Source organism: Sarcophilus harrisii, chromosome 5 (assembly GCF_902635505.1).
Source record: "Sarcophilus harrisii chromosome 5, mSarHar1.11, whole genome shotgun sequence".
Taxonomy (NCBI): domain Eukaryota; kingdom Metazoa; phylum Chordata; class Mammalia; order Dasyuromorphia; family Dasyuridae; genus Sarcophilus; species Sarcophilus harrisii.
In genome coordinates, this window is record NC_045430.1 from 111564008 (window position 1) to 111587236 (window position 23229).

The following is a 23229-nucleotide window of genomic DNA, read 5'->3' on the forward strand; positions in this document are numbered from 1 at the left end:
GAAGAAGTTTGGTTTACCAAGATAAAAACATAGATAGTATAAAACAAACAAATGAATATGTTTTCCAGCAAAGTTTTCCTTGTTTTCCCATGGAAATTTAATAAAAAAAAGTGTACAGAATTTTCTAAAGGCAGTCTCAAAGTTATTAATTTGTAGTATTTGAAAGTTCCTTCTTCAGTCAAATTTGAGACCCATCAAAATTTTTATATGTCATAAACAAATCTTTGCATAACTTTAGAACATCCTAATCATCCCCTTCTGAATGGGAAGCTCCCCCTGTTCTCAGGCCAAAAAGTACTTCCCTAAGAAGGTATTCATTGGCTTACTAGAGACTATCCAACTTATATACAATTTGGAAGGAGTGAAAGCAAGGAAAAGCAGAATGATACATGGTTGGTTATTGGTAGAGGGGATCAGGAAACACTGATGTGAGAGAGAAAGGAGTGATTTGGTGATATTATCTCTGTTGTGTCAAATAACATCTGGGAAGGGCAGTAATCTTGTGACTTATCCAAATCAGATGACTTCTAAGAAGTTGAAACTTAATTTCACAAAATGGACAATTATGACAAAATGTAGTTATTCATGCTACTTTCTAATATACCATTTCCTACATAACTTAGTCACACATCAATAGAATCATAAAATCATCAGAGTGAAAGGGGCCTTATCATTCCCTTAGTTTTGTGTTTCATTTTACAAAGGAAGGACTGAGAGCAAGAGAAGTGAAGAACTTGCTCAAAGTCATAAATAAGTGGCAAAGATAGAATTTCAGTCCAGGTCTTCTACCTCCAAAATCAGTACCCTTCCTACTGTCCCAAGTTGCTTCCAAAAAAATCCTGACATATGTTATCTATTATAAAAAAAAAAAAAAAAAAAAAAAAAAAAAAACTAGTGTCCTGGGAAAAAAGATAAATAGGAAATGATTTAAGAATCACTAGACTCTCTCTAGACAATAACATAAAAATATGGATATTATATTTCAAATAATAATTATTATTAGATCTACTAGAACTTGAAAACATGAAAATAGGAATATTCTATTGATCATCTCTTTAAAGAAACAGCAAATCAAAAACATCCTGGAATATCATAGCCAAAATCTAGGGATTTCAAGTCAAAGAAAGAAATTTCAATTAGTCAGAAAGAAAGAGTTCAAGAACCAAGAAAACTCATAAGTACCTCAGGATTCTATAAGATTATGCTACAACTACATCAGAAAGAGGAAATCTTGGAATGTGGTATTCCAAAAGAAAAAGAAAAATAACTAAGTATAAATAAATCCCCCAAAGCTTAATAAATCTTCAGTGAGGAAATGGCTTTTATTGTATTAGAAGATAAAAAGCCCAGAGCTAGGTAGCTTGGTATATAAACACAGGAGACAAAAGGAATCTGGAAAAGTAAATAGATTCTAAGGAGTTGGAAGGGGTTAAATGATGAGCAAATACTTATATTCTAATATAAAAAGAATAGAAAAATATTTCTTCATCATACTACTGTCTTTAAGTATAGGAAGACATATATAGTTCCATTGGTTTTATGAGAGGAAAACAAAGGAAAAGTAAAACAAGGGACAAAATGTAGAAGGACACACACACACACACACACACACACACATTTGTCATAGTAATACATTAAAATGAGTGAAGAAGCAGGCAGCAATAAAGAAGGATAGAGATGAGGAAATAGTAAAAAGCAAAATAAATATCAACAATAGAGAATGAATGACAAATGGAGAGATTAAAATGAGACAAAGAAAACATAAGAACTAATATTTGGAGTCTGAGCTGTGTGAATAAAGGGTAGAGAGATCATTTAAATCATAGAGTTGATCTCATTTTTTTCTCTTTTCCCTTTTCTTCTTCCTTGGAAAGGCTTAGGCAGGGCATAAAAAGAGAAAAAGTTATCATGATGGAGAGAAAAAACATGATCAGTGATTTAAGTGAGAATGTGAATTGGATGAATTTAACCAGACAACAGAAACAGATTAAAAAGCAGAAATCAATGAGTTGTTTACAAGAAAGACACATGAATGGCAGATTCATATAGTATTAAAATGAAGGAATACAACAGAATTTATTATGCTCCAGGTAGATTAAAAAAACAGAAAAATTATAATCTCAGCCAAGACATTAAAAATAGATTTATTAAAAGAGATAAGCAAGGAAATTACATTATGTCCAAAGGAACTATAGATAATGAAATCACAGTAATACTTAATATAGATACACTAAATGACATAGCTTATAAATACTTCAAGAAAAGTTAACTGAATTATGGGAGAAGATCACAAAATTATGACAGTTGAGGATTTCAATGTGCCTTTTCCATTTATATGTGTGTGTGTGTGTGTGTGTGTGTGTGTGAATATATATGGTAAAAATATAAACATGGATAGAGTTTTAGAAAAGTTTCTTTTGATGATCATTCATATGATAGTTATACAATGGTCCATTCCTATGGACATACTATGTATCATTCCAGTTGAGCTGATATCTCAGTTTCTATACTGGAATGAAACAAAATACTTTGTTAACTGTTTACAAATGGAAATTACCTAACCCACACTTAAGGAAGAAAATTCTGGACAGAGAAAAGATAAACAAGAATACAGAGTTGATTTATTTAAGTATAATTCTTTTCTGAATTTGTTGGTTATTCTGTTGCTTTATAGTTAGAAACCTGAGTGAGGAGTTCATCTTCCCTCACATCTTTTCTTTGTTTTTATTCAGATGATCAGGAAACCAAATCAGCCATCTCAAATAAATCAAAGGAACAGTTTCAGTACCTCTTATGGAAAGATTAATCTAACTTTTAAGGAAAGTTTTGTCTAAAAAACAAATGAATTGTACATTACCAAAAACTGAACATAGCTTAAAGAATAAATAACTCAAAAAAACTGTTGAAAAGAAGAAATAGTAAATATCATTTACTGACTATATTATGTAGCTGTTATCAGCTCTGATTATTCTTAATCACATTCTCATTAACATTGAGTGTGAATCAAATTCTTGAGCAAGCCTACATTTCCCCTTTAGGTTTTTAAGATACCTTGAAGGGACAAAGTGATTCTTCTGTAATGGCATCACTCTCAAGCCCCCATTCCATTTTGCTCTCTGTAATATAAATTGCCAGTATCATTTAACCAATTAACATCAATTGCCTTTTATGAAGAAATATTTACTGAGTAGATGTAGCAAAGACAAAAACACAAACATTTCCTCTAACATCCAAAGTCATACTCTCCCCTATATCATATCATTTCTCGGAAAGAATATATTTATATTATCTCTGTCTCTATGTTTTTCTCTATCTATATCCCTGTCCCTATCTTTATCTCTCTTATCCCTCTATCTAATGTAGTTCTTGAGGTTCTTGAAAAAAAAGCAGTAGTCACAGAGAAGCAAGATTACAAATTTTATTTGACTAACCTTATTTCCCTTTTTGATAGAATGATTAAACTGATACATTAAGGAAATACTGAAGATACAATTTATTTAAATTTTTAGCAGATTAGTTGATATAGTATCTCATTAATGTAAGGTACTGTCCCTTTAAAGTATGAGCATTTGTCTGTAAAATAGAACAGGAAAAAAAAAAACTTTGATTTAATAAACTGCTAAAATAAAAGAATGGAGAAATTAAGTTTTCAGAGGCAGAACTTTTGAAAATCATTTTGAGGACTGAGAAATGAGCAATGCTACAGGGCATTGTGGTCCTTCAGCTAATTCATATAATTCTTTTTAAGGTTTAAGAGGTTAAAATTTACAAAATGGTAAGTTCATGGAGACTAAGGGATTATTAAATAAAGACTTTTGGTTCTTTAACAGAATCAGCAATAAGCCAAGTGCTACTACTAGTATTGCTCATGGCTTGGACAAAGAGATTGGTGACAAGAGAAATTTATTGATCTTTGATGTTAGAGGTGGTATTTTCAATATCTCCATTTTTACCACTAAAGATGGCATCATAGGTCACTATCACTTCCACTTGCATGGGGAGGACTTTAATGATTATATGGTCAACCATTTCTTTGCTCAATTTAAGTAAAACTATATGAAGGATGTCAATGAGAACAAGGCAGCTGCTCACCATCTGCTCACACTTGTGAACATGCAAAGTACAAGTTCTTTTCCAGTACCTAGGACAGTATTGAGATCAATACTTTTATGAAGGTATTGATTTCTACACTTCTATTATTCAATGGCAACGAACTCCACAAGAGTATCAATCCAGATGAGGCTGTTGCCTAAAATGCAGATACTCCGGCTGCCATTTTGTCTGGAGACAAATCTGAGAATGTGCAGAACTTGATGATGTTGAATGTTACTCCTCTTTTCCTTGGAAGTGAAAAAAAAAATGCTTCTGGGGGAGTTAAGACAATTTTGATCAAACATAATACTGCCATCTCTACCAAGCAAAAACACATCTTTTACTACCTATTTAGACAGTCTGATTTGCTTATTCAGGTTTATGAAGCTGAGAAAGAAAGCAATGACAAAGGATAATAATGCGCTTGACAAGTTTGAGCTCACAGGAATTCCTCCAGCACCCAGAGGTCTTCCTAAGGTTGAACTAACATTTGACATTAACAAATGGCATCGTCAATGTTTTTATTATGAATAAGAGCACAGACAAGGAGAACAAAATCACAATTACCAATGACAAAAGTCATCTGAACAAAGAAAAAAATGAGCATATGGTCTAGGAGGCTGCGAAATGAAAGACTGAGTTTGAGAAACAGAGACAAAGTGTCTTCCAAGAATTTGCTTGAATATTATGCTTATGTAGAATATGAAAAACTGTAAGACAAAATTGGTGATGAAGACAAACAAGATTCTTGACAAATGTAATGAAATGATGAACTGGTTGGTTAAGAACTAGGCTGCTGAGAAGGAACATTTCAGTATCAATACAGATAATTGGAGAAAGTCTGCAACCTCATCATTACTAAACTTCACCAGATTGCAGGAGTTCCTAGAAAGCAATTCTATCTGGAGGTACCTCTTCTGGACTCACCATTGAAGAGGTGTAAAACCAGCAGAGAAAGAACATCCCACACAATTTTTTCAAAATTGAAGGACTCAAATTTGTAGCTAAGGCTGTAGCAGTTTAAAAGTAACATTTAATCTTTGTAAATCTGGGTATTAGAAATACTTCAGTGTATCACAAGAAGAAAAGTGAACATCACACGATCAATAATTGTAAACAAGTGGAAATGCAATTTTTGTCCTGGAGAATGAAATCTATTTAAAATTGGCAGCATAAAAAAGAAAGAAAGAAAAGAACCCAACAGGAGGAGAATAAGATGACACAAAGGATTCAGCTAACAGTTCCTGATTGGCTAGATGAAAGCTGAAATTCATTAGAACATAGTGGAAGTACTATTGTTCTTTGCAGACCTCTCTGTTTTGAAAGGGGAACGAAGATTTAACAGCTGGTTTTCTGTTGGATAACTTGTTTGATAGCTGATTAGAGGATCCAGAATCTTAGAGAGTGAAAAATTGGTCGAGTTTGTCTGCATTTCTTTTAGGAAAGCATCTTGATGAGCTTTGAAGTTTTTTGGCATTGAGGAAGGTTAGCCAATACAATAGTGTAACACTTTCTTAGTGCACTAAAAATAATTATAAGTTAAAAGGCTTCAAGAATTCAAGAATCAAAGAAAAAAACAAACAAAAAAACTTGGCAGGCAAATGGTGAGGACCAGAAGGAAAGTAAAAAGTAGATAGTAATTTCAAGTTTTCAATATTTCTGATGAACCAATGACCACAATACCTACAGAACAAAGTAATAAGTTATCCAAATACATGAGTTTTAACCCACATTCATGTGCTTCATAATGATATATTTTCATTTCCCTTTTATTGTATATCTGTGAAATCATTATTATTGATTTAGATTTAATTTTAAGTAAATAATTATATTTAAGATCTCATAGTATAACTATTGTGGATTCTATCATTTTGTTGGTACTGTACAAATAGCAATTATATCTGTGAGAGCTTGAGTGCAATGGTGGTAAGGAGAGGAAATATGTCTCTTGCAAAAGGATTACCTTTAGGGTCCTGAAATAATTTAAGTATAGATGACATGTGATAAGAATCCATTTCTAATAATTCATACCTATCAGTTTGAGGCAGTTTGGCCTAAGTGAGTAGCCAGTAAGATCCATCCCAGAGGTGACTCTATGTTTGCCTTTTTTCAGTTCTTGTTGAAAAGATGAATAAATGTGAGATAGAATACAAGTAGGACAGCTAGAACAACTTTAATGGCCAAATTTAAAGAGCAGTCATTAGTTATTCCAGTTTAATTTAGCATGTAATCTTTGGTGGAGTGCCTCATGGATCCATCCTTGATCTTGTACTATTTATAGTTTTGCCATTGACTTGGACAAAGGAATAGAAGATATCCTTGTCAAATCTTCATATGACACGACTGAACAATAGCTAACGTATTAAACAATAATCTGGATTTTTAAAAAATCTAACAGGGAAGAATGTTGAGTTAATTATAAGCAAATAAAATTTAATAAGTATAAATACAAAGACTATTTATCTGGGCTTCAAAATAATATCTTTAATAGTAAAAGATGGGAGAGATATGACAAGATAGTAGTTATTCTGAAAAACATCCAGGGTCTTTATGGGTTATAGCCTCAATATGAGACCATGGTGTGGTATATCAAGAGGGAACCTAATGCAGTTTTACACTTCATTGAAGGCCTAAAATTTCTATAGCTGGAGAAATTATAGTCCTGCTAAACTCTGCCTTATTCACATCATATCTCCACTAGTTTATTCATTTCTAGGGATTGCAGTAAACTGACTTTGACTATATTGTATTCAAGATCAATGAATTTGGATGCATAAATTGATTCTAATTGAAATCATCATTACCAAACTCTTGAGATTATTCAAGAAGATATCCATGATTCTAGACTTCTATTTTCTATTTTTCTATTACAATTAACTTGGAAAGGCCACTATAACAAGAGAGGGAACAAAAGCTTTTACTTGGGACTATTTGAGGGCAACGAGAAACAATCATAACTAGAACATAATACCAAATAATTCATTTTTTCAGATCACTATGTCAGGGTGCCCAATTCTATAGGGCCTTGACAGTACTTAAACTTCTTCAGAGTCAGGGGAAAAAAATTATCTTAGCACCTAGTTAGCAAGAATAAGCAGTTAAAATAAGAAGCTGCCAGATGGTGCTCTTCCTCATCCCAGCAGCCACACACCAGATGAGATTTTCCCTGCCATACTAATTCTTGAGGTATTCATTTTCTTATATTCTCTGGGTGTTGTCCTGGGACTCTTTCTGTCCGACTCTACACAACCCCTAAATGAATTTGTCTTAAAAAGTCACAGTGATTTGAGGTCTCCTTTTAAGCTTCTTGCCCCAGGGAGATTTGTGAAGCTCACTCCTGGGCCACAACTTCTAGTTATGGTTTGGAGGGTTTGTAACCAAGACAACTCTTTCTCCAAATAAGACTTTTCCGTTGATAATCTATTGTAATGCCAATAATTGCAGCTGAGAGAAATTTCTGTTTGTTGTGTGAGACAATTAGCACTTGAAATAAAAGAACAGATTTAAATAAATTGGAGGATTGAACAGTATGACCTGCTCTTTTAGGAATAAGCAACAGCTTTGGAATATGACTGACTGGTGATTTTTTCGTAGCAGCCTCTAGAGTAAGAGAGAAATGCCATCAAATATTAAACTAGGTCTCCTTTATAATTACTAACTCATGGTGAAAACAATTTGTTTCTTCTCAGCTCCTATTTGGAAATACGTTAACAAATCTAAGTCTGCAAAATGGTGATACTGCATTTTAAAGAGTAGTTTTATTCAAACAACTTGTCTTCATGTGTGATATCTTGTGAAAAATAGTTTCTTCCCAATTACAATCAGTGTTTCTTTACCTTACGTAGACATGCACACCTGCCCAAACACACACACACACACACACACACACAGCGCTTTAAATAATTGTTTCATTTCATGTAAAGTATTTGTGGCCCCAGGTCTATACATTCTTTTCCTCACCTATAAAGTGTTTTCCTCTTTCCAAATGAAAATCACTATGTGAGATATTATTACCATAGCCTGACAACAGTATATTGTACAAACTCATAGCCAGTGTTAATTAACCTTCAGACCCATCACTCTTTAGAAATTTTTTCTTAAGCTTCAATTAATCTTTACTGTTCCAAGGAGAAATACATTTGCCCTGAGTCAACTATGCTTGTTTTCAGTGACTCACTATTTATATAATGATTCCATCTAAAAGGCATTACATAAACACAATAATAAAAAAAGCATTGAAAGATAAAAATTGTCACCTTAATTTCAGAAATGAAGAAACTGAGGTATTTGCTAACTTGAATGATGTCTTATTAAGAGGTTTGGAATTTAGAAATACATCTAAATTCCAAAGTTTATTCCCCAGCAAAGTTGGAAAGGTCTGAAATGAGAAATGTATGTGCAGGGCCAAAGGAAAAAAAAAAAGTCTGAGCCTAAAAAGCAGCAAAAGTCTGCTGATAGATAAGTGGATCACTTAGAAACAAATGGGAAAAAAATGTGCTTCCTCCTCACAGCTGATGGATATTGTAGAAGGCTTCAAGTTCATTTGTTCAAGATAACTGAGAATCTTAAATACTCAGAATAATAGGTATATTAGTCTAATATGATCTCACTGCTGACTATAATCTTTCTTCAGATGTAAGTGTGGATAGAGTTAGCCAAGAAGCCAAGAAGCCCTGAGTTTATGTCTATTTTTGAAATACAATTACTTTTTGACCCTGGGCAAGCCACTTAACCTCTTAATGCTCAATTTAGGAAATTTGTAGAGGATGTCCTGATCTGAATGGATAAAAGAAGTTTCCTATAACAGTAAAATCAAAGGTCTATTAACTATCCCTCTCTTTTTCTGAGACTGGCATATAAATGGAAAGCACAAAGAGGCAGACTTCAGGTTGCCTTTCAATGGAGTGGATTCATAGGAGGAGTCATAAGGACTCCCCTTAGATAGAATCTGGAAAAACTTTTGGTTTCAAAATAAGACTATTTGACCGTAGGATGCCTCTCCTCTACAATTGCTGCTTCCTCCTATTCCCTGTCCTCCTCTCTCCCATAACCCTGAAATCTTTCCCTAGAAACTCCTACCTTGAAATTCATGGCTTCCTAGCTAATTGGTAACCTACTAGCAGTGTAAGACAGGAGAAGGAGTAAGGGAAGGAAATAAGCAATTGTCTTTTGCCTACTATGTGCCAGACATTGTGCTAAGTGCTTTATAAGTATTATTTCATTTGATTCTCATAACAATCCTGAAAAATAGGTGCTATTATTATCTCCATTTTATAGTCAAGGAAATTGAGGCAAAAAGGTTAAATGGCTTATCCAGGGTCACACAGAAAATTTCTGAGCCTGTATTTAAACTCAGTTCTTCCTGACTGTAGGTCTAACACTATGTCATCTACCTTCCCCTAACAGAAGTGTGAAGCCATTCAAATATCCCTGAATGAGACTATACCAGTCCCTGCAAAGCAACGACTCTTTTTCTTCTTCCCTGATATGCCCTGATATTAGAGATACTCTATTACATGAAGCATCGGGAGTCTTCCATTGAACTTTCAAGAACTGGTTGTAATGATATGACAAATCTTGGGAGTTGTCTCTTACAGGATCACCATGACCTTCCTTCTCTTTCCATGAATTAAAGTTATTATATCCTTTGTGGCTTTTCTCTCTGACTTTGATGATGTTCATCCCCGTATAACTGGGAATTGGTGCACTGCTCTAATTTTGGAGGTATCAACTGATACATCAGTTTGGTGACGTTAGATATTGTCCTAGTACACTTTCTCTTACCCTTTCTGCTTCCTCCTATGTGACCGAACCAAAGTTTCCCAGCAGTTTCATTCTTTCTTCCCATGACCTGAGGGGGAAAAAGACAACAAAATAAAGACAAAATTTCCCTTAGAACCTGATTGGCCCTGGCTTCCTTGGCAGCTTTTTGACTATTTGTGGACATAAAAATCTCAACCATGTAAAGTGTTTCCCCACCAGATTTGGTAGATTTCTGAAGCTTGCACAAGTCAGCTTACCCTGTGTTTCTACATGGAGACTCTGCAATTAATGAGGGTGGTAGAATGTCTTCAGAGAAGACAACGTAAAACAACTTAATGTTAAATATTCAATGACTTGAAATTGCTTTATTTCTTCCCAACATTGAACATGAACAAAAAAGTGTATCATCTATGATCATTTAGGTGATGACAGTGGTTATTGATGACCTTTATTTAAATATACTGGAATCCTGAGATCAGGGGCACAATGGGCAAAAATATACCAAATTTATAGTTCCAGGACTTGGACCAGCTATTTGCAGTCTGTTTGGTCTTGGGCAAAACTTTCTGAGCCTTCATTTCCTTCATTGTAAAATGAAGGAGTTGGACAAAATATTCCATTCAGCTTTAGAATTATGACCTCTTGTCTTTTGTCACTGATTGCCTTGTTTAATTCTTTCACAAAATGTCTTTATGTTCCAGCAATGCAGTCCAATATCTTCCTGGCAGACTTCAGGTGGAAACTGGAAGTGCACACACTAGGAAAAGTGATTCTTTTCTGGGGATAGGTAGAACTAGATAACAATAGCTAACCTTTATGTAGTGCTTTAAGGTCAGCAAACCACTTTACATTTGCTATCTCATTTTTACAACAGCCCTGTGAAGAGGATGCTATTAGTAATCCCATTTTACATGGGACTAATTGAGTCAGAGAGAAGTTCAGTGATTTGTCTAGGATCACACGTCTAAGTACCTGAAATAGGATCTTTTCCTGATTTTAATGAAAGTACCAGCTATCAACTGTACCACAGCTAGGCAGCTCCTAGTAAATGACTCAATGGATTCTGAGGTTCTTCCCAGTTTTGAGATTCTGTGATTCTTTTAAGCTTTTCCATGTGCTAATTATTCTATCTTTTCCTCCACGAAAATTCTGAATTGTCCCCTTTTCCTCTGCCACCCAATGTCAGATAGGTTGTTTAAAGATGGCTAGGTGGTGCAGAGGATAGATAGGTGAACCTGGTCTCAGGAAAATATGAGTTCAAATCTGACCTCAGGTATTAACTGTGTGACTATCTCTGTCTCCTTTTGTTTGCCAATCAAAAGAGATAATCACAGCCTACTTCTCAGAGTTGTTATGGAGGATCAGATGAAATGATATCTGCAAAGAATTTTGAACAGTGCCTGGCACATTAATAAATACTTGTGCCCTTCAGCCCTATATAATCCACAATCTTTATCTCCCTTTTTAGATTAAGAATTGTAAAGACAGCTGAAGAATGGGAGTGATTACTAAATATTTTACTAAAAGCAAGTGTTTTCACTTACCTCATCATGTTTAAGGAGAGATCTCTCATTCTTGTCATCTGTAGTTCATTATAACTCTTAATCATTCACTTAAATATTTTTGTGTGTGTGTGTAAAATACTGTGTTTGGTGCTGTGGGGAATACATGCACTCAGGTTCCGACAAACGACCATTAGCTGCTCCCTGATATTGTCCTTCACTGTCCAGCTTCTTTCTAGCTTTTGCCCAGGTCATCCTTCAAACATGGAATACAATGGTTCCTCATTTCTACTGGTCAAAAATCCTCTTCCTTTGTGTTCAGATATTATCTTTATAAAGCCTTTCCTCTCCAACACCCTTTTGAATGCCAAGGTGAAAGGGATATAACCCTTCTCAAATTTTCTTAAAATCCTCTCTTGAGTAGAGGAAATAAAGTTAGAGTCAGGAAGGCCTGTGTTCAAAAGCAAGTCTTTAATAATAGTTTCTAGTTGTATGATCCAAGGCAAGTTAGTCATTTAACCTCTGGCAACTTCCTAAGTCTTTTCCTCTATTTCTCAATAACTAGAATGATAAACTGTGATAAAAAAAAATGTAACTTTCCCCTCTTCTCTCCAGCCATCTAATGTTATATCTCACCATTTGTTCCTCAGAATTTACCTCTAGGATTATCCTAGAAGAAGGAAGCATATGGCTGCCATGGGGGTCACTACAATTGTGCTCCATGTGTAATGGAAAGATCTTCCACTTCCTTCCTTTGCAAGTGTCCTCTCTTTTCTCAAGATAGCTTTCATTTCCCTCCATTGTAAGGGGAAAACTCCAGCCTCCAGCTTTGATCTCCCATTAGCTTCTACTTTTCTAATGTTGGGAGGAAATAACTACCAAGGTCTTTATCAACTCAAAGCTACTTTCAAAGTAGACAGCCTATGTCTTACAAGAAGACCTGTTACATGTTTGTGATATGAGTTGCCCAATTAGACTTTTGCCACTGATTAAATTACAGGTCCTTTGTGTATTTTATCTTGATCTCTTTTGTATAATAGTTATTATTATACATGGTGTATCCCTCTTGTGATATTGCTGCCCTTTCCCTTTCAAATTAGGCTAATTTTTCCTTAAAAGGTATTAAGATTAATTTTGAGTCTTGATTAGCTCAAACAGCTCAGATTCTGCCTACTGATAATACTTTCTGGTCCCTGGAGTACAAAGCAGCCCCACAGTTCCAGATATTGTCTTAAGCTGGTAGATCACAATAGGCAAGTGATTAGGCAGTTTAGCTCAGCTGAATTAACTTGAGGTGTCTATACTTATAGAATATACTTTTCTTTCTATAGCTAAGTAATTTTTTTGGTTAACTGTTTGAATGATCTTCAAATTTTTCATTTTATTTTTATATTGAACCTAAACTATCAGAAGACTAGAGTGAGTTGGATCTAGTCCAGAACATCCTTTCTAAGACTTTAAGACTGGGTAGAGCAGAGACTGTGATAACACTGATATCATGTCCTGCACCAAGTAGATGTTCAACAAATGTTTATTGAATTGCATTAAAACATATATTCTACTCTAAATGACCTTAAAATATAACTAGGGGAAGCACTATACCACAAAGCTCTTTAAATTTGTAGTTAGAAGACTGGTTCAGCATCTTGTCCTATCACCAATCATGCTTTTAAATAAGCAGTTTAACCTTTCAATTTTTCTGACCCTTAGTTTCATCATACATAAAATGAGTATAACAATGCTTATTATTGGTGACCTCTCCTTCATTAAATTATCTTGTATTTACTTAATTGTGTGTGTGTTGTATCCTCCAGTAGAATATAAAGTTCTTAGGTTAAAGACTCTTTTTGCTTTAATTTTTGGATCACCAAGTCTAAGCCTAGTGCCTTGCACATCACACATGCTTGTTGAATCAGTCTTCTCACAGGGCTATTGTTTAAGATGTGCTTTGTATACAGAACTGTGTAAATATCAGGCACTATTATTATTGTAGTGGTAAGACATAGCCATAAATTAATATTAATCAAAGAACAATACAATATTATTAGACAGTGTGGCACAAATACCCCATAATATGTTGTCGCACAATGCAGCAGCTATTGGTACCAGTGCAAGTAAGCGCACTTCTCTGAAAACAGAGATGCTCCACACTGAGGCAGCCCTTCTTTCCAAAAGTGATTAGTTATGAGTATACCTTTTCCTTTCTCCCCTTTTCTTCTCTCCTTCCTTCCTCCCTTCCTTCTTTCCTCCCTCCCTCCCTCTCTTCCTTCCTTCCTCCTTCCTCCTTCCCTCCCTCCCTCCCTCTCTCCCTCCCTACTTTCCTTCCTCCTCCCTCCTTCTCTCCCTCCCTCTTTTCCTTCCTTCCTTCCTTCCTTCCTTCCTTCCTTCCTTCCTTCCTTCCTTCCTTCCTTCCTTCCTTCCTTCCTTCCTTCCTTCCATCTTTTCCCCTTTGTGTCTCCCTCCCTTACTATTACATAAAGAAAATTCAATAGATATAACTTATTTGGATCAAGCAAAATTATTTGCTATAGGGACTCTCAAAAAATCATCATCACAAAATGAATTCATGTTGGATTGTGTGTGAGCAGAATATGTGAAAAGAAAATTTTCTGAAGAATGATAACCAAAGGGTAATTCTAAATAGCAATGTTTTGACAAATGCAGCTAACACATCTAGGGAAATGTAATCTGAAGCACAGATATTCAAATGGAAGAAAAAACTTGGAAAGTACTCATTCTGAAAGGGCCTAGGGGTGATAACAGGCAGCAAATTGGCTATGAGCATGTAATGTGATGTGATGTAGAGAAAAAAGACAATGAAATTTTGGGTAGCATAAGCAAAGAAATCACATTATATATAAAAAATACTATAGTCAACTCTCTTTATATTTCATGGTGAGAGCACTCCTGTAATACAACTTAAGGCTCTAAGCATTTCCACACAAGAAGGATGTTAATAACAAAGGGAATTCAGAAATTAACAACATAAGTGATCCTAAAATTCTGTCAAATTGATTTATTAGGTTTGAATGGCAAAATCATAGCCCAAAGATGTGTGTGTGTGTATAGATACATACATACATACATTTATATGTATGTATGTATGTATCTGTTATAAGTCCCCATTGGCTCAGAAAAATAATTAGGATCTTTTTGATAGCTCTATTGTGAAGGACAATAATTTTCTAGCTTAACTAGGATTGTCTGCTTTCAAGAGAACAGTAGTAAGACTAAAATATTAAGTGAGGCCCCTGCTAGAAAATCTAAACATGTACGGGTTGCACAGAAATAAAGCATATTTGTGACAGTCATCAGGGAAAACTCAATGATCACCAAAGAGTACTCTGACAAAAGAGATAATGAAGCAATTCTAACTGAGAAATGTAGAATAGTAGAAAAAGGTAACAAATCAAGAATCAGAAGAACTGGCTTAAATTTTTATTTCTCTTAAGATTTCTTAAGGATCTCTTTCTGAGGTCCTTTTTAATTCCAAAAATTACAAGGGCTGCTTTACAGTTGTTCCTGGATATTTATTTAGCTATCAACTTTATTGTGAAAGTTAACATAGGATCATAGATTTAGAGCTAAAAGAGATTTTGGAGGTCATGTTATTCAATCTTATTTTACAGATAAACTGAAGCCCAGAGAGTTAAATGACTTAACTAAGTCATATGGGTAGTAAGCAACAAAGACAGGATTTGAATCCAGTGCCTCCAAGTGCAAATCCACTTCTTCTCCTCTCATACAATAGTTCATATTTCTATTTATATTTTACAAAGTTAATACTTTACAAAGCAACCCTTAAAGAGGAAAGACAAAAATTATTCCTATTTCATAAATGAAGAAATAGACATTTGGCCAGGTAGGATTCACAATCTAGTTCTCTCATTCCTTACTAAACTTTATTGCCTCATGAATATTTGAGAGACATTAATATGAATTTAAGAGAATCTAACATTTATTACCATCCACTACATGCTTTTGCCAAAAAAAAAAGCAAAACCAAAAATCAGTTTTTGTCTCAACAAGCTTATAAATATTACATTGAAATGCTTGGAGAACTAATATGCTAATAATATTAAAGGAGTTACTTAAGGTTAAATATTAAGGTTTATTAATTATTATTAAGGTTAAGTAACAGAATGAAATAGAAAAGGAAAAAAAATTGAACTGAATTGTAAGATGTATTCAATCAGCAATTATGTATCTGTCCCATGAAATGTAATACACTTTGAATGAACTTTAGTGTAAGTAGAAAGGTGTAGGAAATGAGCTTTTTTGTTTCTAAATGCACTACAGATGATTATTATGTAATAAGGAAAATACTATATTTCTTATAATACCACGAGAGTAAAAGGGAATATTATAAACTGATTTTTTTTTACTTTTTTTTTTTATTTTAATAGCCTTTTATTTACAGGTTTTATGTATGGGTAACTTTACAGCATTGACAATTGCCAAACCTCTTGTTCCAATTTTCCCCCTCCTTTCCCTCACCCCCTCCCCCAGATGGTAAGATGACCAGTAGATGTTAAATATATTAAAATATAAATTAGATAAACAATGAATATACATGGCCAAACTGTTATTTTGCTGTACAAAAAGAATCGGGCTCTGAAATATTGTACAATTAGCCTGTGAAGGAACTCAAAAATGCAGATGTGCAAAAATATAGGGATTGGGAATTCAATGTAATGGTTCTTAGTCATCTCCCAGAGTTCTTTTGCTGGGTGTAGCTAATTCAGTTCATTACTGCTCCATTGAAACTGATTTGGTTCATCTCATTGTTGAGGATGGCCAGAATTGGTCATCATATAGTATTGTTGTTGAAGTATATAATGATCTCCTGGCCCTGCTCATTTCACTCAGCATCAGTTCTCTGATTTTTTTTTAAACTTGTGATTTAAATACTTCAACAGATTTGTGGTTTCATAGATACGAATATTTTGCCATCAGTACAGAAAAAAAAATCCCAAAACCTTATTCACCTTGTTTTATTTATCCTGTACATTATGCTTATGTGGCACCACAAATTCCCTATAGAGACTCCTTCTAATGTATAAGACCTTCCTTCAAATCTTTTATCTTTTTTTTCCATTTATCTTTTTCTTCACCTCTTTATCTCTCTGTCTCTATCATTCCATTTCTCTGTTAATCTTGCTGTTTCTGTCTCTTGATATACTTTTTATAACTCCTGGATAATTCTTGATTGATAATACATTGTAATTTATACATATCTATTATTGCCTTTGAGGTGACCTGAAACTTTGATTTTTGAAAGATTGTGCTATTTCATTTAGATTCATAAAGCATCACCTGAAAAGTGTTGATGTTAAAATTTGGAGCCCTTATTTTATTTTTTTTTAATTTATAATAACTTTTTATTTTTCAAAATACATGCAAAGATAGTTTTCAACATTCATTCTTGCAAAACCTTGTGTTCCAAATTTTTCTTCCTCCTTCCTCTTCTCCCCTCTCTCCTAGATAGCAAGCAATCCAATATAGGTTAAATATGTGTAATTTTTCTAAATATATTTCCACATTTATCATGCTACATAAGAAAAACAGATCAAAAAGGGAAAAATGAGAAAGGAAAAACAAGTAAACAAACAAAAACAACAACAAAAAGGTGATAATGCCATGCTATGATCCACAATCACATCTCCCTAGTCCTCGCTGTGGATGGCAGATGCAAATCTAATTAGAATTGTCTTGAATAACTTCATTGTTGAAAAGTACTAAGCCCATCATGATTGATCATCACAAAATCTTGTTTTTGTGTACAATGTTCTCTTGGTTCTACTTTCTTCACTCAGCCCCAGTTCATGTAAATACCTCCAGGCTTCTCTGAAATCATCTTTCCCATTACCTCTAACAATATTCCACTAAGTTCACATAACACAACTTATTCAGCCATTCCCCAACTGAAGAGCACACACCCAGTTTCCAGCTCCCTGCCACTACAAAGTGGGCCCTTATTTCAGAGGAATAAAATGGGATAATTAGATGTAGTGTTCAATTAATAAAATGTAAACTATCTATTCACCTTCTGTTCAGTTATGAACTGGTCTTTATCATTCCAAGCCTATCATTTTTTTCCACTGTGCTATGTAGCTCCTTAAATTTCTTTTAGGAAAGTGATTTGATTTCCTGAATCAAATGTTATTTTTTATACTTGACAAATAAAAGAGATCTTGTGTTTTCAACTGACATTTCAATCAAATGTTTTGAAAGATGCAGTCTATTGTAGACTGCTATTCTCTTCTTCTCTGACTCCTAACATCATCAAGGATGCTCTTGATGTATATATAGATTATTCTTATCAAGACTTTGTAAATATGCAAAAGTAGATACTATATATATATGTATATTCACACACACACACACACACACACACATATATATATATATATAAATACAAATTTTTTCTCTACTGCTTCTGTTTCAGTAATAAAATCTGGGCTTTTTCTCAAGGCTTTGTTATTCTTTCAAATTTTCTTTAGAATCAGTTTCTCAATTATCACAAAACTGTGTCACCTCAAACACAAAACTGTCTATGTTGCTTTTTCTTTCTTTGTCTTTCTAAGCTCTATTTCTACATATTCATGTAATGTTAGAGTTCAAGTGGTAACTCATTGTCATTGATAAAGAAAATGGTTTATTATAGAAATTTTTACAGATCTTTTTCATCTATTCTGTCTACCTTTCAATTTCATCTTTAAACATCCCTAGGAAGATTTGAGTTAAATGAATTCTCTGCCAACCTTTCTGTAGATTTATTTCCCCCTCTACCATTTCTGGCTATTTTATGAAGTGAGGCCACTCATAATATTCCAACATTTTTTGTAAGGTTTTACAAATGAACTTGTATTCTAAATTTGGATTGCCTTTGGCTGGTCTATCTCTCTACTTGGCAAGGAGATTAAACATTTTCTGAATGAATTGATTTTTGCACTCTTTGATCTGTTTAATATGGCAATGAATTTACATTGGTTAAACTTTCTGAGGAAATTATGACTTTTTCATCTATTTCCAATTTTTGTCATCAATATATTGTTTAAATAGATTTTTGGTTGGAGCTACCCTAAATATATGCCCTATCTTTGCATTTTTATTTTTCTTCTGATTTGGTGTTGATTTTGATCTTTGCTCTAACATATTGGTAGTCTAACTATACTGAGAAAGTGAATTCAAAAATAGAATATAGTTATATAAAAGGTGGATTTTTATGGTAGTGAATAATTTGAAATCATTGAAATCATAGCAATTTCCTAATTTTGTTGTCCCTTCCAATCCAGTTATAGATCCAGCCCATTGTCTATTTCTAGTCTCTGTACTGATGAACTCATTCAAAACACTATTTATCTAAATGTATGGCATAATATAATCTTGATAATATGCATTTCTCATCAACTTCATTTTTTCTGAGTTGATGGCTAGACTGATCTATTTTAAAGGACTAATGTTCCAATGCTCAATGTAATTGGAGTAATGTCATCCCTTAAAAGACCTATGTATTGCTAAAAAGCTTTTTAGCAAAAGATATACACAGAGTGGTCTTGAAGAAATTTGTAAATACCTAGAGGAATCCTGAAAAGACAGGTAATCTAGAATAGAATTCTTACCCATAATCTCTCAAATAAATGGGATAATGCATGGAGATATAATAAAATCAAGAATGACAGGGAGGAAAGTTTTTTTTTTTTTAATGAATTTCAAAATTATTCCAACAGGAAAAAATAAGTGAACATCCATTGGTCCTGACATTCTTGCCCTAATTTTCTTTCCTCTCCTATACCTGTGTTTTTTTTTTTTTTCACTAACCCATGTTTTTCTGCATTTGTAGGCACTGATTCTTGGAACAAACCTCTTAATAGTGTCCTAGCAAAATTCTCTCCCAGAAAAAATGTTCCCAAACCAGCCCTCAGGTTTGAGAGGAATGGAAGACGGGGACAAAATAATACAGGTAAGAGGGGCTGAGAAGTGGTTCCCTGAGAATTATTTAGAATTGGACAGGATGAAACAGGATAACAGCAAGATTGAGAGAAAGGGAAATGAAAGAAGGAACCCAGTTGCAAAGGATTTTCAGAGCCTTTCTTACCTCCAAACATTGTATTGCAGGATCTTCCCCCAATCATCTTCTGAACCAACTTTGAGTGATCAGATCAGGGCCTGAAAAGAGTTCATTTCAGGTAATGGGACTAGGAAAGTAGAATAAATCGAATTATAATAGTGTCTCAGAATGTCTCTTCGGCAGTATTCAGTTAGTTACCAGTACCCTGCTGAAGTTCATATATCTCATTCAGCACTAGTGATGGAGAACAGGTAACAGATTTTGGGGGAAGAGCATAAAAGGGTTGGCCCTAAAGAATTGAAAGTATTGGAAAAATTAAAAAAAGACATGTTTTCATTAAGGGAACTATAGTAAAAACAGGCAGAGGGAAAGATAAATACAAATCAATTCCCCAAAGAGAAAAAGAAAGAGGAAAACTTTTTATACATATATATAAAAATATTTAAAGATACTTTTTTTTTTGTGATGGCAAAGAATAGAGAACTAAAGAGGTGACCATCAATTGGTGAATGGTTAAATTATGATAAATGAATGTCTTGAAATATTATTGTAAAAAAAGAAATATTATTGTACTATTAAGAAATGATGAAGGGGACACTTTCAAAGAAACCTGGGGAAAATCTGTAATATCATGATGATAAGATTAGCTGTTTTGAATAGTTATTAATGAAGCCATGCTGTTTCTCTCATTTTTTCCTACTGTAGATGTTTACTAAGCAATTCTTTAATGATAAATTCTAGACTTTTTCCCAGATATAAGAATCAAGCTCATATGCCTGTAGGTTACTAACTCCTTTTTTTGAGATTTGAGACATTTGCCCTTCACTAGACATGATATTTTTTGTGTTTCTGACAGTCTTTTAAATAACGTCTGCAGTGTTTCAGCAATTCTATCTACTAGATCTTGAAGCATACAGGATATAATTCATCTGAGACAGATGATGTGAGTATATCATATTTAACTACATTCTTTCTTACCATCACCTCCTTTTTTATCTTAGATACCAAATCCACAGAAACCATTTTTGTTCTATTCTCTCCATTCTCCTGGGTAGGAAAGAAAGGGACAAAATGAAAGTTTAGTAGCCTTTTTTCCTCTCTGTTGTCAATCATTATCATTTTATCCACATGGGAAAATTATCTTATCCCTTACTAGATCTCCATCTTTACCCTAATATAGCTTTAAAATCTTTATGCCTGTTTTTGTCATCCATACCTTTCATTTTTAAAAAGTCTGATGGATATGCTTTGTTTTCATATCACAAATATTTAGAATTTATTCTCACTTCACAAGAGGTTTGTAACTAAGTAAAACAATGAAGTAAAGTAAATAATACAGTGACCTTATTTGAAAGTCCATGTGACATTTCACATTTGTACCATTATCATTCTATTAAGAAAAACAATAGTAACAACAACAGAAATCTATTTTCTCTACATTTTACTCCACACCCCATTGGGGAAAAAAGGGAAAAAAGATTCTTTGTAATAGGTATTCAGTCAAACAAAACTAAACCCCTCATTGATTATATTCTCTCTCTCTCTCTCTCTGTCCCTGCCTCCCTCCCCCCATCTCTTTTTTCTCTCTGTCTCTCTTTTCTCTCTCTCTCACTGTCTATTTTAAATAGATGTAAATATGGACACATCTATATCTATTTATCTAATTTAAATATTTCATATAGGATATAGAAAAAACACATAAATACATACATACATGTCATTAGTTATTGATATCCTTTCTTCCCTTTTATTTTCAAAATTGATTATAATCCTTCCCTTATCCCTCATGTCTTTGGTATCTTTCCATACCTTTTATTTTAATCTCTCAAAGCCCATGCCATTGTGTCACTTGCATCATGGATTTCTGCTGTCTTTATCTTCTGTTGTCTGGCTTTGCTCCAATAATCTGTATTTTTCTAATGAATATTGATTGGTGATAAGTAGGTTAGTCATGTAATAAGGGTAACAGTTGATAGCTGAACAGAGGGCTCCACAAAGACAAAAAATAGCAAGGAAAGCTTTCAGCACTTTGGGTAGATCCCTTGTACTGCATAGATGAGAGAACATGGCCTATGGTTGTAGGACAGGCATAAGTTGATTTCAATCTACATCATTGGAAGTCTCTTCTAAATCAATGAGATGGCAGATCTGTTTGTATATTTGACTAATTTATGGAAACAGTCAATTGAAGTTTGGACAGATCATGGTCCACTTTGGTGAGGTAGTTGCTTCAGTGATAAAATCAAAGATCTTTTGATGTATTGAGGATACAAATACATTTCCTAGAATAGTGTTTAATTTGGTGTGTGATATTTTGAAATACAACATAAAAGTTTCATGTCTAATTTTAAAAATTAAACAATAACAGTCACAAATTGTGTCTGATGAGAGCAGTCAATTAAAAAAAATCTCAACAATTTGGCATTTCTAGCTTTCTCTCCATTACCTCTGTCTTGTAGTTCATAAAAAATGACTTGTTTAGGGAAGTTTGAGGAGATTTATGTGAAATTATGCCTGGGACATAGTAGGCACTTAATATGTGTGTATTGATTGATTGATTGTTGCAAAATGAAGTAAGCAGAACCAGGCAAACAATATTTGCAATGACTACAATAGCACAGATAGATAGAAAAACAACAAAGCAATTGAAACTAAATGCCATAAAATTATAATGAACAGGCTTGACTTCCTGAAGACCAATCAGAATGTATTTTTTCCCTCTCATTTAAAGAGCGGGAAACTATGGATGTGGAAAAGTAATTATAATGGAAATTGGTTGAGGTATTGGTTAGTGTTGCTGAACTATTTTTCCCTCTTTTTTTTTTTTTCTATTCTTTGTAACAAGGAGGGGCCCTCTAGGAGAAGAAAAGAGAAATATATGAGAAAATGTATGTGTTTCAAAATTCACAATACCAATATTTTTATATGATACTTATTTACAAAAGTACACATAAAATGAATTGATTTTAGACATTATTAATTTTTTGCTTCTTTAATTAAAGCAAGAAATTTCATGGAGATATATAATGGAACAGTAGCTAGTATATTAAGCAGTACATTTGGAAGAGAACTACAGTAGAGGTCCAGACACCTTGGATTACTCTTCATAAAGCCAAAATCTAGAGAAACTTTAAATCATGGTTCTTTAACAGATGGTATATTTGTGTTTTCTAATAAAATATCTCATCTGCATGTAACTGTCATTTTAAGATAATAGCTACACATGATCTTTGGGAATCATTGAATTTGTCTCGTTTGTTATTTGTGTGTTGAAACAATCCTTCCCAACATCTTCATTTGGTTGGTTCATTGACATTCACTATCCAAATGGATTCATCTCCCACTCCCTTCTCTTTTCCTTTTATTCAGTGGCAAAATATATTCTGGCTCTTATTGCACAAGAAGGAACACTGACTCACAAAGCCTTGGGTGAATTGGAACCAGTAGTGTTTACTCTGTCAATATGCCCAGCATCTTAAGATGCTAAACCTTCCCACTTTTTAAACTACTTCTTACTTTGAATGAATGTTGAGCTATTAGAGATATCTTGAAGAGACTCAGCCAGACTAATGGTTACCAATAAATGTCACTTTGTAGACTAGTTAAAACTTATATTGGTTATGTCTTGTTTAGGAATTATTGAAATAAATATTTGTTTAATCAATATATTGTTTATCAATATAGTATATACCTCTCTCTCTCTCTCTCTCTCTCTCTATATATATATATATATATATATATATATATATATATACTCTTTTATTCCTGGAAACTTTGAAGAATAAAATGTTAAATTTA